Below are 14,275 nucleotides of genomic sequence, written 5' to 3' on the forward strand. Positions count from 1 at the left end.
GGTGTGTTGTGTGTACTAGAGCTTCACTGTCCCCCTCCCTTTAGCCTTTTCTGGAGCATAGCACCTTATCCTGTTCATCTGTGGTCTTTATTTTTTTCTGATGGGCCAAATTAAATAAAATCTTTCTTAATAAGCTGGGATACAGCCTCTTCTAAGAACTGAAGCTTATAAATAGGTGAAAAATTCCTTAAGCTTACAGCATCTGGGTTAGCCTGGAGTGTCTCTTGTTTGCTTCAGTCTTTTATCACTGGGAATCAAATACCTCATTTGATATGCAACTCTATGGTTGCTAACCTGTATTTTCCAGAAAATCTTAGATGGCAAGTTATAATTGGTTGTATTTTTCAGAAATGAGTATCAGATTTGTATTCCCTACAAAGTTAGATTTTTTGTCTGCTCAGTCCATGGGGTTGCAAAGAGTTGGACATGACAGAGTGCATAAGTACAAAGATGGTTTGGCAATAGGTTAATTTAGTGAAAGGGTAAGCACAACTTCTTAAAAAGGGTTATAGTCTTTAAAAGTCATAAGTTAAAAACCTATTTGTGGTGGTATTTTCTTAAAATGGATCTGATTTATCCTTTATGTACTTAATATACAAGTGTATGCTTTGTAAGATGAGGAATTGACTTCAGTTAGAAATTACCAATTAAAATCTAAGTAGATTTTAGAAGTGGGATTATAAATATTTGGTTGTAGATAAAATATTTAAAGTTACCATAATTTGATATTGTTGAAACACTTGGAATAAAAACTCGTGTGTGTGTGTTTAATGGCACAAAGCTGATTATTTCATTTACTTCCCATTTGTATATGACTGTGGATTCAGTCAGGACTTAGTACATGGAAGTGTCTTTCCAGTTGTGAAGGTTGGCTTCTGCTGATGTAGCCATACATTCTTACCTTGTTCTCTGTGGGACCAGAGTTAGGGTTATTACTGGGTCATCACTAGGGTTGTCTCTCCAAAAAAAGGAAAAAGGTTGGGGGGGTGGCGGACAACTCTGATAAGAATTCTGGTAAGAATCTGGGACAACACATGACAACCAGGGAACATACACTGAGAAATGTGATTGCCTTTTTTTTCACCAATTCACATGTATGTGAGCTTGGTCACTCAGTTGTGTCCGACTCTTTGTGATCCCATGGAGCCCACCAGGTTCCAGTGTCCATGGAATTTTCCAGGCAAGAATCCTGGAGTGAGTTGCCATTTCCTTCTCCAGGGGATCTCCTGACCCAGGGTTCGAACCCTCATCTCTTGCATTGCAGGCAGATTCTTCACACAGGGTCAAATGTGTGAACTTAGCTTCAGAAGCACTGGCTCAACTCAGTTAGTTGAGTTACCCAGCAGCCGCAGATAGTCTTCTCTTTACTTTGGAGTAAAAACATTAATTTTCAAGTAACTGCGTTATTGTGTACTGCAGTGGGATGTTCCGTGTAGCTGCTGTGTGCCTGTTATTACTCTGAGTATTGTGAACTCAGTGCCGCTAGGCCCTGTCGAGGTTATTGCAGGACACAGTTGGAGCTGTGTGGGCCTTTACAGGAAATGAGATTACTTAATGATACTTTACTGTTGCCCGAAACATTTTGAAATGAAAACTTTGAGGGAAAGAAATGATTCAACCCTTTCTGCCTCCTACAGCTTTTTGAAGTCAGCTAGTACATATTAGTAACCTGATATCACAGTTGACTGGAATGTCTGAAGCAAGACAGTCTTAGGTAAGATGAGCTCCTCTAATATTCTGAGCCACTGGTCCCAGAGTTCAGGTTGTAAACAAGTGGGTACTGATGGAGAATGTACTTCTAAAATCCCCTCCCTGTATCGTCCTTCCTATCACCGTGTGGAAAGCAAGCAAAGGATACTCATTTGCTGCCTTCTGCCTGTGGTGCTTTCACCTGGGGGCAGGCAGGCCTCAGTTCCCATTAGGGGGCTGATTGATATTAATATTAATTAATATTACTTAATAATATATTAGTGTTAATATACTTGGGCTAGCTGAAAAATATTTTCTTTGTGGGGCAGAGGAATGCCAGTATGACTCTTCTCATACCTCTTAAATCTTTTGCCAGTGTCACCTGACATTTGAATTCCTGTTTGTTTTAATTGGATAAGTGGGTGGAACTGTGGACATTAAGGAAATTATTGATATTTCCATCTGTGCAGAAGCCCTTGTGATTTTCTGGCTTTTGGATATTTCCTATTCACTTGCCAGTGGGCTTCCCTGGTGGCTCAGATGGTAAAGAATCTGTCTGTAGTGGGGGAGACCTGGGTTCAATACCTGGGTCAGGAAGATCCCCTGGAGAAGGGAATGGCTGCCCCAACTCCAGTATTCTTGCCTGGGAAATCCTGTGGACAGAGGAGCCTGGCGGGCTACAATGTAGTTACAGCAAGAAAAAAACCCACTCATTTTATTTCACTTCGTAGATCATATTACACGAGCAAAAGAAGTTTCTTTTACTTTGAGTCTAGTTTAAAAACTGATCTTCTCTCTACAATGCAGTTATGGCAGCTCTTGGCTCCTTTTGTAGCATCACTTAACCATGTCATAGGGCCAAATGCCTTATGGGCCATATTCATTGTCACTTATCAATACCCACATATAAACATAGACACACACTAGAATTAATTGACACTGGTGCTATATTTTTTACTTATGTATTGAATGATAAAAGTAATATGTTCACTGTCACAGTTTTAGAAAATGTAGGAAAAAATAGGACAAAACTAAAAATCACCTATAATTCTACAGTCCAGAGATGAATATTTCAGCTGGTAGCCTGCATATATTTGGTTAAGTTTTGTGTTAATCCAATTTCACTTATTAATGTCTTGACCGTTTTTTCATATCCTTAAAAATCTTTGACTATACTGCGTTTGATGACTGTAGTGTTAAATCATGAGGCTATATCATTATTTTACCAGTCTCCTTTTGGATATTTGCTGCTGTTTCTAGTTTTCTGTTATTTATATCACAGCAGTGACTTATTGTCTATGTTTCTTTGTGCATGTGCATTTCTATTTCCTTAGGCTAGTCCTAGAAGTAGAGTGAAATTACTCAGTCATGAGGTAAGTATGACTTAAAGCTTCTGAATTACTTTCTATAAAACTTGTACGAATTTACACTTCTGTTAATGGGATATAAAGTGCCTTTCTGTATACATTTGGCAACACTGAACAATTTCTTTATTCTTAGTTGGCACTACTTTCAACAGAACTCAAGTGCATTTTTTTTTCAGCAAATAAAACTTATTCCTGGCAGAAATGAAAGTGGCACTTGCAATATTATGAACAGTAGTACTGCCAGAAACTGGTGGCCCCAGATACTTTGAGAGTCATCAAAACAGGCCATATTTTAGCTCTAAGAGTCTGTATTTCTAAAAATACATTTTCTTTTCTCAAGTAGTTTATCAATCTCATCTTTAATGTAGAAGAAAATGCTAATATTTTTCTCCTAAAATGATTGCTTCATGAGTACTTATTGTTCATTATCTTAGTGCTCTCTCTGTGTTTATTTATTGAGTCATGTCTTTAAAAACAAAATGTAACCTCTGGCAAAAATTGCCCAAGCTTTTGGAAAGTTTTGATTGTTACACAGCAGTACTTTCTGGTCAAGATCTCTTAAAGTAACAAATACTTCTTTCAAGCATTGTTCAATTCTTCAGTATTTTAATAAAGGCCTTGTAAATTCAGAATTACCCATGTATCAACACACTGCTTGAGTAAACTTGAAAGGAAGAGATGTGGTAAGTCCAATGTTTGATATTATGCAATCAATTTGTTCAAAACACTCTTTTAAATCAGTACTGGAAGATCATTGCTCCTGAGTCAACAGTTACCAATGTGTCAGCAATTTTCGTCTATTAAAACAGTTATTCCCCAGTGATTGCCTTCTAATAGTCAAGCTGTATCTTAGGTGGATCTTACAAATAGGATTCTTGATATTTGTGGCTTTAAAAATTTCTTATTTAAATGCAGTTGTTCTATTGAGAGCATTTAAAGAGAATGTGCCTTTCTGTCTTGATAATGTTAATTTCATCCTAGGTAACCAAAAGGTTAGAAAATAGTGTACTTTTTTGCTTTCTAATGTTCTCACATTTCATCTTAAGAGTAAAACTAATCAACAGTGATTAGAAAGAAATTCTTACGTTAGCTGTATAGGGAAGCATATAAGATGCTTTCCTTATGTTCTAGAAAATAGATCCTCTCTTAGCTCCTGTGATCATTTGGAAGGGGAGGAAAGAGAATTTCTTCCTAGAGACTAATTACTCTCATTTTAAAGCGTATTTCAGCTCTGGAAGTCTATAACTTTGTAGGTAAGGAATGGAATTTATATGCATATAGTTTATCTTCCTGTCCCAGGTGAGATCTGGTACTTATATTGTAGGTAGATACTTGTCATTTTTATACATACACACAATTTACATATGTGTGTGATATGCAGATTGTATGTGTGCATGTATATATATAAAGCCATGCTAGTGATGAAACTGTGTGTGTATATAATTCATATAATTTACCATACTAACAACTATAAGGGGAAAAATTATGTAAGAGAATGGGTGATAACAGAATTCTTAACTAGAGTTGAAGTATTTCTCTTAATGTTCAAACCAGACTCTGTCTTTGAGCTTGACAATGGGTAGACAATTGGTAGACAATGGGTAGAGTATAAATAAACATTGCTTCAAAACTGAGAAAATGAAACAAAGAATTTACCCCAGAATACTGCAGATTTAACTATGTAAAGAATATTCATTGTTGTCATGGATATGCAATTTATATATTGTTCTAGCACTGAAAAGAATAATTTCTGACTAATGAGTAAAACAAAGGATTTTCTCTTTGGCTAAAATTGATTATCATTGTATCATTGTTCTAAAATATAATGGTAGTTTTTTGTTATAAGTACTTTTCCAAAATATCTGCTGAAGTTGATAATGTAAAAAAAAAAAACCTATCTTAAAAATAGTTACTAATGAAGTGAAAGCTGATATTAAATGTAAAATGAGTTAAACCAGCTATATTCTCGGACAGCTGTTAGTTTCCTTTATCCAGTCCAACAGATTTTTAATGCTCTTTCAAACCAAAATAGATGCAGAGATAATAAGACACAATCCTTGCCCTATATGACCTTATATTTATGTTTACTTAAGTGATTAAGATAAATTCATAAATGGTATAATAAGGTGCAGTTAACCTAGCAGTTTGACTTAACAATTCTGCTAGAAATGTATCCTATAGAAGGGCTGGCATAAATATATTGTTAAGGGTGTTTATTGCTATGTTTCTAATGATGAGAAATTAGAAAATCCCAAATACCCATCAGTAGGGAAGATTGGTAAGACTTAATTTTGACATGGCCATACAATGAAATACCATATAACTGTTAAAAATTGAAAAAGTAATAACAAAGTAGTATTATGTTAGATCTATGTATTCTGACATGGAAAGGCATGTAAGAGCCATTTTTTAAAAAGAAAGTTGCAAGCTTGTATAGATAGTATGATTCAGTTTTTAAAAATTGTGTGTGTATATTGGAATATGCTTAGAAAAAAGTCCCCAAGGGTATTCACCAAACTGTTAAAGCTCTTGTTTCTAGAGGATTGAATGAAAAAGATAGTTTCACTTGTATTTGATATTTTGCAATGTTTGTTTTTCAAGCAGCTTTTTGAGATCATGAGTATTTTGTAAACACTTTTTGATGTTAACTAACTTTTCCATGAAGCAACATTATAGTCTATGACTAGTCTGTGACTAGTCTAGAGTCTGGAATTATATCCGTACTCTTTTCATGATAGATTCTGGGTAGTTTTACTTAGGTTATACCATTTCTTTAATAGTTTTAATGTTTACAAATCAAGTGATCTACAATCTTAGGAGCATTTAAAGCTCCTGGACCACTCATACTCAAGTATATTTTTAAAGGGAAAAGAAAAGATTCTACTGTAGCTTAGACTCTGAGCAGTACCTCTGGTAATTTGACTAGCTTATGACTGTCATGTAGGCCTTTTAAATGAGTTATTTTCTTGTTCCTTTAGGATTTTGAAAAACTAATTTTTAAGTAAGCAACTTTTATTTCTGGAAACTTTGGAAGATACTAAGTCAAAGAATACACAACATAAAATTAGTAAAACATGTAAAATTCCCCTTTAATTGTGCCATGCAATAATAGCAGTAATATTTGGTGCATGTCTTGCTAATTTTTCTACGAATATGTGCCTTCTCAAATATGTATGAATATATATAATGATAGACTCATACATACTGTTTTGCACCTGTGTTATTCTTTATTTCAACATCTCTGGCCTTTAAAATATATGCTAGCATGGCAGTTTTCATCCATTAGTACTTGCCGGTATAAAAAATTTTGTATACATATATTTATAAAAGACTGTTGCTTAGGGAATTGTTTTGTAAGGGACTTTCCAGGATTTACTTTTAGATTTGGACACAATGTGCGTAGGACTTTGTTAATGTTTCCCACTCTTTCCCGAAACATTCTCTTTTAAACTTACTAAGATTGGTCCTTGAGTCATTAAGGAAGGAATGATTGATCATGCCTGAAACATTTCCATCTGATGCTATCACATTTTTAGTATATTGACTTTACTTTAGAAAAATGTTTCCAAGATATTCATTAGCAGACTAACTTATTTACAGAAAGGGCAAAAACTACACACATTAATGGTTTGTTATGAAGTCTGTCTCAAAACATGAGGTTGAACAACACTGCCTTCTATTTGTATTACTTTTTGCCTTAGTCACCCTCTTGTTAGCTGCAAGGACGCTGTTATGCTCCTTGATATTTAGTGGGTAAGGCTTTCTCAGAGCTGCCTCATTCCCTAATTGAAAGATGATTAGCTCTAGATGCTGTATTATAACTCCTTTTTTTCATGCCACCAAGTGACTATAAAGTGGAAACAAACCATGTTATATGCTTCAGTCTGTTAAAAAATTTGCTATGCTAAGGATTTCCAACTTCCTTATGTTGCAAAAGCTTGCATATCCGTGAAAGTGAAAAATATGACTCAAATTTGCATTATAATCTTAGCCAGATAATCCCTATTCCTGATCATCTGTAAAGAGAACCTGTGTGTTGATAATCTGTTTAGTTCTTTTATATCAAATTATTTCTTCAATTTAATAGGATGACTTTAAGAGGAGGATGCTATTTTGTAGGGAGGAGGCGAGAGAGAGGCAAGTGCCAGTTTTTCTGTTGTGCAGAGAAAATTAGGCTTGGTTAGGAAATATGATTTGATTCCCTTTTATCATACTGGGCAGCTGTTGCTTGCTTGCTTTTTTTATGTGTGTGATGAAAGAAATGCCCTTTATGATTATAGGCACTGAGAAAAATTATGTCTGTCTTTTGTATTAAAGAACATCTGAGAGTTACTTTGTCCTGCCCAATTGATTGAGGGCTCTCAGACTGGAAATTAGCCAAAGGTTGGTATGGGCCTCTCATCCAGCTGAAAGAGTTCTCTTATACTTATGAGTATCCTCTCCAGCCTCTCTTTCTGTAGGACCAATGACCAAGTGTCAAGTCTCCTTTGGAAAATTTCACTATGGAAATTATTTTTCAAATTTCACAAACTGCTGGATAGTTTTGTATCCTGTCCCCACTCTGCACCACCTATAGGTGTTCAAGTGATTTTATGGAAGGTTGGTTTTTTGTTGTTTGTTAGTTATCTGAATTAAGCTCTGTGTGGGGGAGGAAATACATGCATTTGTATAAGAAATATGGAGTTTTTCTTCCTCAGCATTCTCTTTTTGAGCTCTTGGGACTTTGTTTTAACAGGAACATGCAGAGATTTCCCCTCTTGGTGTTAATATCAAGTGTTAGCCCTCAGGGAGAAAAGGAAGAAAATATTAAATAGTGTGTCTTTTGTTTATAAGTAATCTTAACCACTTGCATTCACACAGCTACTGATACTATTGCCAGAGCCCCCTTTCCTAAAGTAGATTGTGGGTATTAACTTGAAGTTGAAAAGTAGTTCTATTAAGCCAAACGAGAGGCATACTCAGTTAGTGATTGATCTAGGTATAAACCTTTGTTTCCTTCACCCTCCTGATGGTAGCAAAAGAGAAAACCAACTGTTTGAGTTAATACCAGCTAGTTAGTATGTTGATTAGTTATATGGATGTTTGATTTGCAACTTCCATTGGGGTGCTAGAGTAAAAATTTTGTTTGAATGTTATTCTCATAATCATATGGAAGTAGTACCAAGTACTACTGGATGGAAAGAAAACTGAAGCATAATATGATGCCCAGTCGTGCTGAAATGTAAGTAAACAGTATCAGTTACTGGAGAGCTTTATTTTACTGTTCTGAGTATTCAGATGGTAAGAAGTTTTCTCCTGCATTTTCCAAAATAGACTAACCCTCAACTATAAATGGATCCTAAACCTTCACAGTGTATATATCTTGAAGGATGTCACAAGACTATCTCTTTATTCATTGAAGGAAGATGAAAATTATCTCTCATTTCTACTTAGACTAGTGCTGTATTTGAATTTGGAAAGAGCCATGTATTGTTTAAAGGAAATAATTCATTTTTAATGAGAAAATAGCTGGGTGCATGTGGCATTGAGGTTGGGGATAACCAGTCAGATTGACCTACTAGTTTGCTATAGTCAGATTTTGTCTCTGAACTTGGCTCCTGTCCTGACTATGGGACAATAAGAGGTACAAATAAAACCATTTACATCATGACTCCTGCTCCCTGTCATTTAAAAAATTTTAATTGTGTATATATATTCTATTGAGATATAATTAACATGTAACATTGTATAAGTTTAAGATGTACAATGGATTGATTTGATATATTTATATATTATACTGATTACTAACTTAGTATTGGCTAACATCACATCATGTTAACTATCATTTCTTTTTTGTGACAAGAACATTTGAAATCTAATCTCTTAGAAATTTTGAAGTATGTAATACAGTATTGTTGATCATAATTACTGTGCTGTGCATTATAGATCTCCAGAACTTAATCAACGTTCTAGTTTCAAGTTTGTATCTTTTAACAACATCTCCCCAATTTCTCCACCACCCCACTCAGCCTCTGATAACCAGCCTTCTAGTCTGTTTCTTTGTGTGAGTTTGACCTTTTCAGATTCCATATAAGTGATATAATACAATATTTGTCTTTCTTTGACTTAATCTAACTATAATGTCTCAGGGTCCATCCATGTTGTTGAAAATGGCAGGATTTCCTTCTTTTTCATGACTGAATAATACCTCCATTGTGTGTGTGTGTGTGTCTGTCTGTCTGTGTGTGTGTGCATGCTTATCACATCTTCTTTATCCATTCATCCCTTAGCAGACACTTAGGTTTTTTCCATATCTTGGCTATTGTGAATAATGCTTCACTAAACATGGAAAGGCATTGAAGAGATCTTCAGTATCCTGTTTTCATTTCCTTCGCATATATAAGCAGAAGTGGGAATGCTGGATCATGTGATAGTTGTAGTTTAAATTTTTGAGAAACCTCCATACTGTTTTCCATAGTGCCTGCATCAGTTTGCATTCCCACCAACAGTGCGCAAGAGGTCCCTTTTTCTCCACATCCTCACCAGCACTGATTCTCTCTTGTCTTTTTGGTGACAGCCATTCTAACAGATGTGAGGTGATAACTCAATATAGTTTTGATTTGCATTTCCCTGATGATTAGTGATATTGAGTACCTTTTTATGTACCTTATTGACCATTTTCTTTGGGAAAATGTCTGTTCAGTCCTCTGCCTGTTTCTTAATCTGCCCTTTTCCCGTAGGGTTTTGACTACTGTTTCTTAAAGCCAGACTCAGCTACTTTTGTAAGACCCCAATAGCACTATTTCTAGTCATTTCTTGTTTTTCCTTTGGTACCTGGCTTATCATGAACTAAGGTGCACAGGTAATGTGAAAAAGCAGATGGGTTTCTTTTTAAAAAGGATCTTTTCTTATGTCACCATACACATAAATATTGTCTCTTATTGCAGATTCAAATCCAGAAAGATATACGTGTTCTTCTTAAGAGAAAAAGAGAAAATCTGTAAGTATTTGTCCTTTAAAAATTCTAAATTTGCAATCTTGTCAGCTTTTGGAGAAAGTTAAGTGACCAAACTAATAGACATTTTTCCTCTCTTTATATTGGCAAAGCCCTGCCAATATTTATGTTAAAAAGGTAAAAAGGCATTATTTGGAAAAGTAAAATAGGAAAACTTTTTATTCTGGACAGCTTCTAAGATTTAAACCATCTGTCACTCATTTATGAATGGGGAAGTGATAATTAAAATATAAATATGATCTTTTTTTTTCTTTGAGTATTACCAAAAAGTGGAGTCACGATTAGAGTTCCAGTTCTGACTACTGAGGCAGTGTGTCTTTGAAAAGTTATTTAGTTTCCCTTTGCCTCAGTTTCTTCCATCTGTAAAATGAGCTTAATAGTAAGTGTCCAGTGAATGGTTCATTAATATTGATGAAGTTGAATCTGTAGTAGTGTATACTTTCTCCAATAAATTGAAGCTTAATTTTAGTTATTATTTCTCAAAATGATTTACATATATTTCTGATCTTCAAAAATCTAAGCATCAGTGCTGTCCTTCATGGAACACCTACTCTAGAGTATAATATAGAATGAAAGAAACATAACAGAGCACCTAAAATTATAATTTTAGTGTTTGAGCCTTGGACCTTGAAAATTACCTAGTTCAGGAGTTCCCAAACATTTACTTTTAGACAGTACCCTGACTAGTGAAGACTTTTTACTGGTCCGTGGTGAAGTGAGAGAAATAAACCCCACAGGCCATGAGATTTTTAAAGCTGAACTTTTTCCATTTGAAAAATTGCTGCTTATTATAAATTATAACCTTCTAATTTTGAGGAGTTAGACCTGTTCTGTATTATATGAAATGATGATGATAGTAAATGATAGGTTTTTGTTTTTTATGTCCATGCTTGGCCCAAAAAAAAAAAAAAAATTGGCTGTTGTGTCATTGCCCTCACCATCATTCTTTGTTTATAAAACTTTTACTTGTCTGTGATATCTTAAAATCTGAATCCAACTTTCTCATGTAGATGAGGAAATAGACAAGAGATAATTTAATTTGTCCCAAGTAGTGCAGTTCGTCAAGCTGCTGAGCCAGGACCAAAGCCTGTCTCTCTTGTATTTCTGGTCTTCTGAGAATCGCTCTCATTATAATAGATTATGAAACTGAAACAGAAGAAATAGTAGCTTTTATGTGTAGAAGTAGTTTTTATGTAACTATTTTTGAATTCCAAGTATAAAGAAATTCAAAAGACTTAATGTGCTTGTATAGCGAAGATTGCTACAGTTGACTGATTAGGCTGCATAAGAAAATCTTGAACATGAACAAAGATTTTCATCAACAGACCAAAATTAGTTGTCTCCGAATTCAGCTACACAGGTAGCATGCTATCCCATGATTGACAAAGGAGATAAGGTAATAAGTTTAGTGTTTCTTTTGGGAAATAGACCATAGTGCAATTGTATGGGCTGTAGGATTCAGGCTCCTATAGTTATTTATATACAGAGAATCTATTTCCTGTTTCTTTTTCCCTCTCCACCCCCACCCCACATGTCACACACACATAAAAATTTATTGTAATTGGCCTACAGTCCATTTAGATGTGTAAGAGAAAGAACTACCAAGGTGAAGAGCAGGAGTTTCCAGAAACTTGAGCAAGAGGATCTGGCCAGTTCAGGAGTCAACAGACACTTTGGAGAGTTCTTCAATTGGCGTAGTGCCTTGGCTCTCCCAAAGTACACTTCAAAATAGAAATACCTAATTCCCTTATATCACTCACGTTCGTGAAGCTTGCATGGGTCAGGTGAACAAATGAACGTGAAGAGAGAAGAGAATGGAAAATATTCCTCATCCCTAACATGGAGACATTACCTCTAAGAGTAGTTTTCCATGGCTTCTTGTATTTGACTTCATGTAGGCATCCTTCTTTAGTTAAGAATTCTTTAATTTCTCAAATGTCAGGTATACCCATAATTCAGTGTGAATAATTAAACTATGTATTGCATTAATAATGTTAATAATAAAAATACATATTGAATTTTTTCATTTTCTTTGGAATATCCATGCCCTTTTCTGTACTAGCACTAATATTTGAGTTGACTGAATGGCCATAAGATTTCAGTCTTCAACAGATTTATCAGTCACTGAAATTCTTTTATTAATCTCAGTTATAAGATATATTTGCTACTGAAGAACAGAGCGAGGTTTTGTTGTTTTATTTTGTTTGTTATCTACCACAGTACAGTTTCACATTATGGTGGCCTGGTAGCTGAATCATAGTGACTTATTTAGCCATTTTGTAAGAAATGGTTTAAGACTACCTTGCTGCCTAACTTTTTAATAGTGTGAGTACTGGAAAACAACATTCATAGAGAACCAATCTATTAAACTGGTCCCTCCTCTAGCAAAGGCCAGAGGATAGGGCATGTGGCCAAAAAAGATGTAAGTTGCAAAATTCTCCCTGTAACACAAAGGCTGTGGGAAATAGCACTGCAGGTTAACAGATTTTTTTTTTTAACCTGTGCTCAGTGTTGGCAGCTCACAGCTGTATTAATTTATTATAATTAGTAGATAAGATGATAGGAGACAGATGTGTAACAAATAGCAGATAATAGTCTGTATATTTCTCATTCAGATAACACATTTATAACTGTGAGGTAATTTGAAAGTTCAGATATGTAATCGGATTGTTTTTAATTAACTTATGTTAAGATCATAAAGAAAAAATACCCAGTACATGGAAGACTTTACAGACAAAAAGTCTACACCATGCATGATGGGCCATTTAATGTAGCAGCAGGGTTTTGTCTAGAGGGACCTTTAGCAGCAGCTGTAGGGATTGGGGTTGTCATTGTCGTTGTCTGCTTCCCTTCTATAGCACTGAACCCTTTATATTTCTCTCTGAACACATAACTCCTAGACCTTAGTTTCTCTCCCATTTTTCATGATGTCTGATAAAGTTGGATTATAACATCATGCTTTGTTGGCAGGTGCCACTTCTAGCATGATATATCCTCAAAATTCCTTATATGTAAGCTTTGGATTAAATTATATCCAACCCACTCTCTACTTTGGAAAGCTTTAAAAATCAAGTGTGTTTTTAAAAATAAAAATCAAGTGTGTTTCAATCACTTAAAATGAGGAAGATAAATGCACTTGTACACAGTGTGTGTGAAGTGTGTAGGCACAACATTGTATGAGGCTCCAACATTTCAACACACTACATCTCCTTATTTCAACATATGTAGATAGGATCCCAATTATACTATCCTGTGACCTAGAAAAAGCATTATCTGATGCGTGCTGGGCATGTTCTTAATGCATTATGGGAGGGAACACATGCTCGAGTAAGAAAGGGCATCTTCAACATGGCAGCTGAGGTGCTTTCTTTGCTGGGGAAAGCTGGGAAGAGACTAGCAGGATGGCGACTTCAGGAGTTAATATACGTCCAGGTGATGAAGCAAACAGGTTTGGTTAATTTTGTTAGAGATGTTACCAAAGATCAGTCGTAGCTGTGAGACTCTTCTGGTCAAACTAGCTAGGCAGGAGTACGGTGTGTGGTATAGAGCGTCTGTCTAGTCATCCTAGGTGTTTGCTTTTCTTTTGCTTTTTTTTCAGCTTTCAAATGTATTTATTATAATTACTGTATACTTCAGAAGTTTGACTGTATAAACTATTTCATATTGATTAGATTGACTTACCAACTTTGAGTCACATGAGACTTACATAGAGCAGACAGATATATATTTCACATGATTATTCAGTCCTACAGACTGTCTGATAGCAAAAGATCATGCTAGCTACTCTTACTGCCTTTTATTTTCTTAAAATATTAACATTTAAAAAGTTTTAATGTTGAAATATAAGGTTAATTATGTTGTAATGTAGTGCCTATGAAGTTTGATTTCATTAACCAAAGCAACTGTTTTCTTTAATGTGTGTATAACCTTTCTCCTATATGTTTTAAAATCACTTGAAACTTTTTAATAGTGTGTGAAAGAAAATAGGAATTTTTAAAAAAGCACTCCACCCCTTTACAAAAGTCTTGTTGACGCAATATCTATGTCGAAGTATGATCTTTAAAGTGCAACAGGTATGCATATCTGTTTTAATCTCTTGGAATTTTTATAATTGTTTTCTGATTTAATGTTTAGTGGATATAGGCTTATCCTTTTCAGAAGGCAAATTATCTCTTTCTTTGGTATTTAAATTACTCTTAACTGATGTGTGATTTGAGAATGTGAT

The 14,275-nt window shown here is 34.9% G+C and overlaps 1 protein-coding gene across 3 annotated transcripts in view; it reads left to right on the plus strand.

The window, feature by feature from the left end:
* Window positions 1-14,275, plus strand: part of ACSL4 (acyl-CoA synthetase long chain family member 4) — a 68,617-nt gene that overhangs the window by 17,109 nt on the left and 37,233 nt on the right. For all 3 annotated transcript variants that reach the window (XM_043457890.1, XM_043457891.1, XM_043457893.1), the window contains exon 2: window positions 9,983-10,035. The gene's annotated coding sequence lies outside the window, so the exon portion shown is untranslated. The remainder of the gene's footprint in view (window positions 1-9,982; window positions 10,036-14,275) is intronic.

Source organism: Cervus canadensis, chromosome X (genome assembly GCF_019320065.1).
Source record: "Cervus canadensis isolate Bull #8, Minnesota chromosome X, ASM1932006v1, whole genome shotgun sequence".
Classification (NCBI taxonomy): Eukaryota; Metazoa; Chordata; class Mammalia; order Artiodactyla; family Cervidae; genus Cervus; species Cervus canadensis.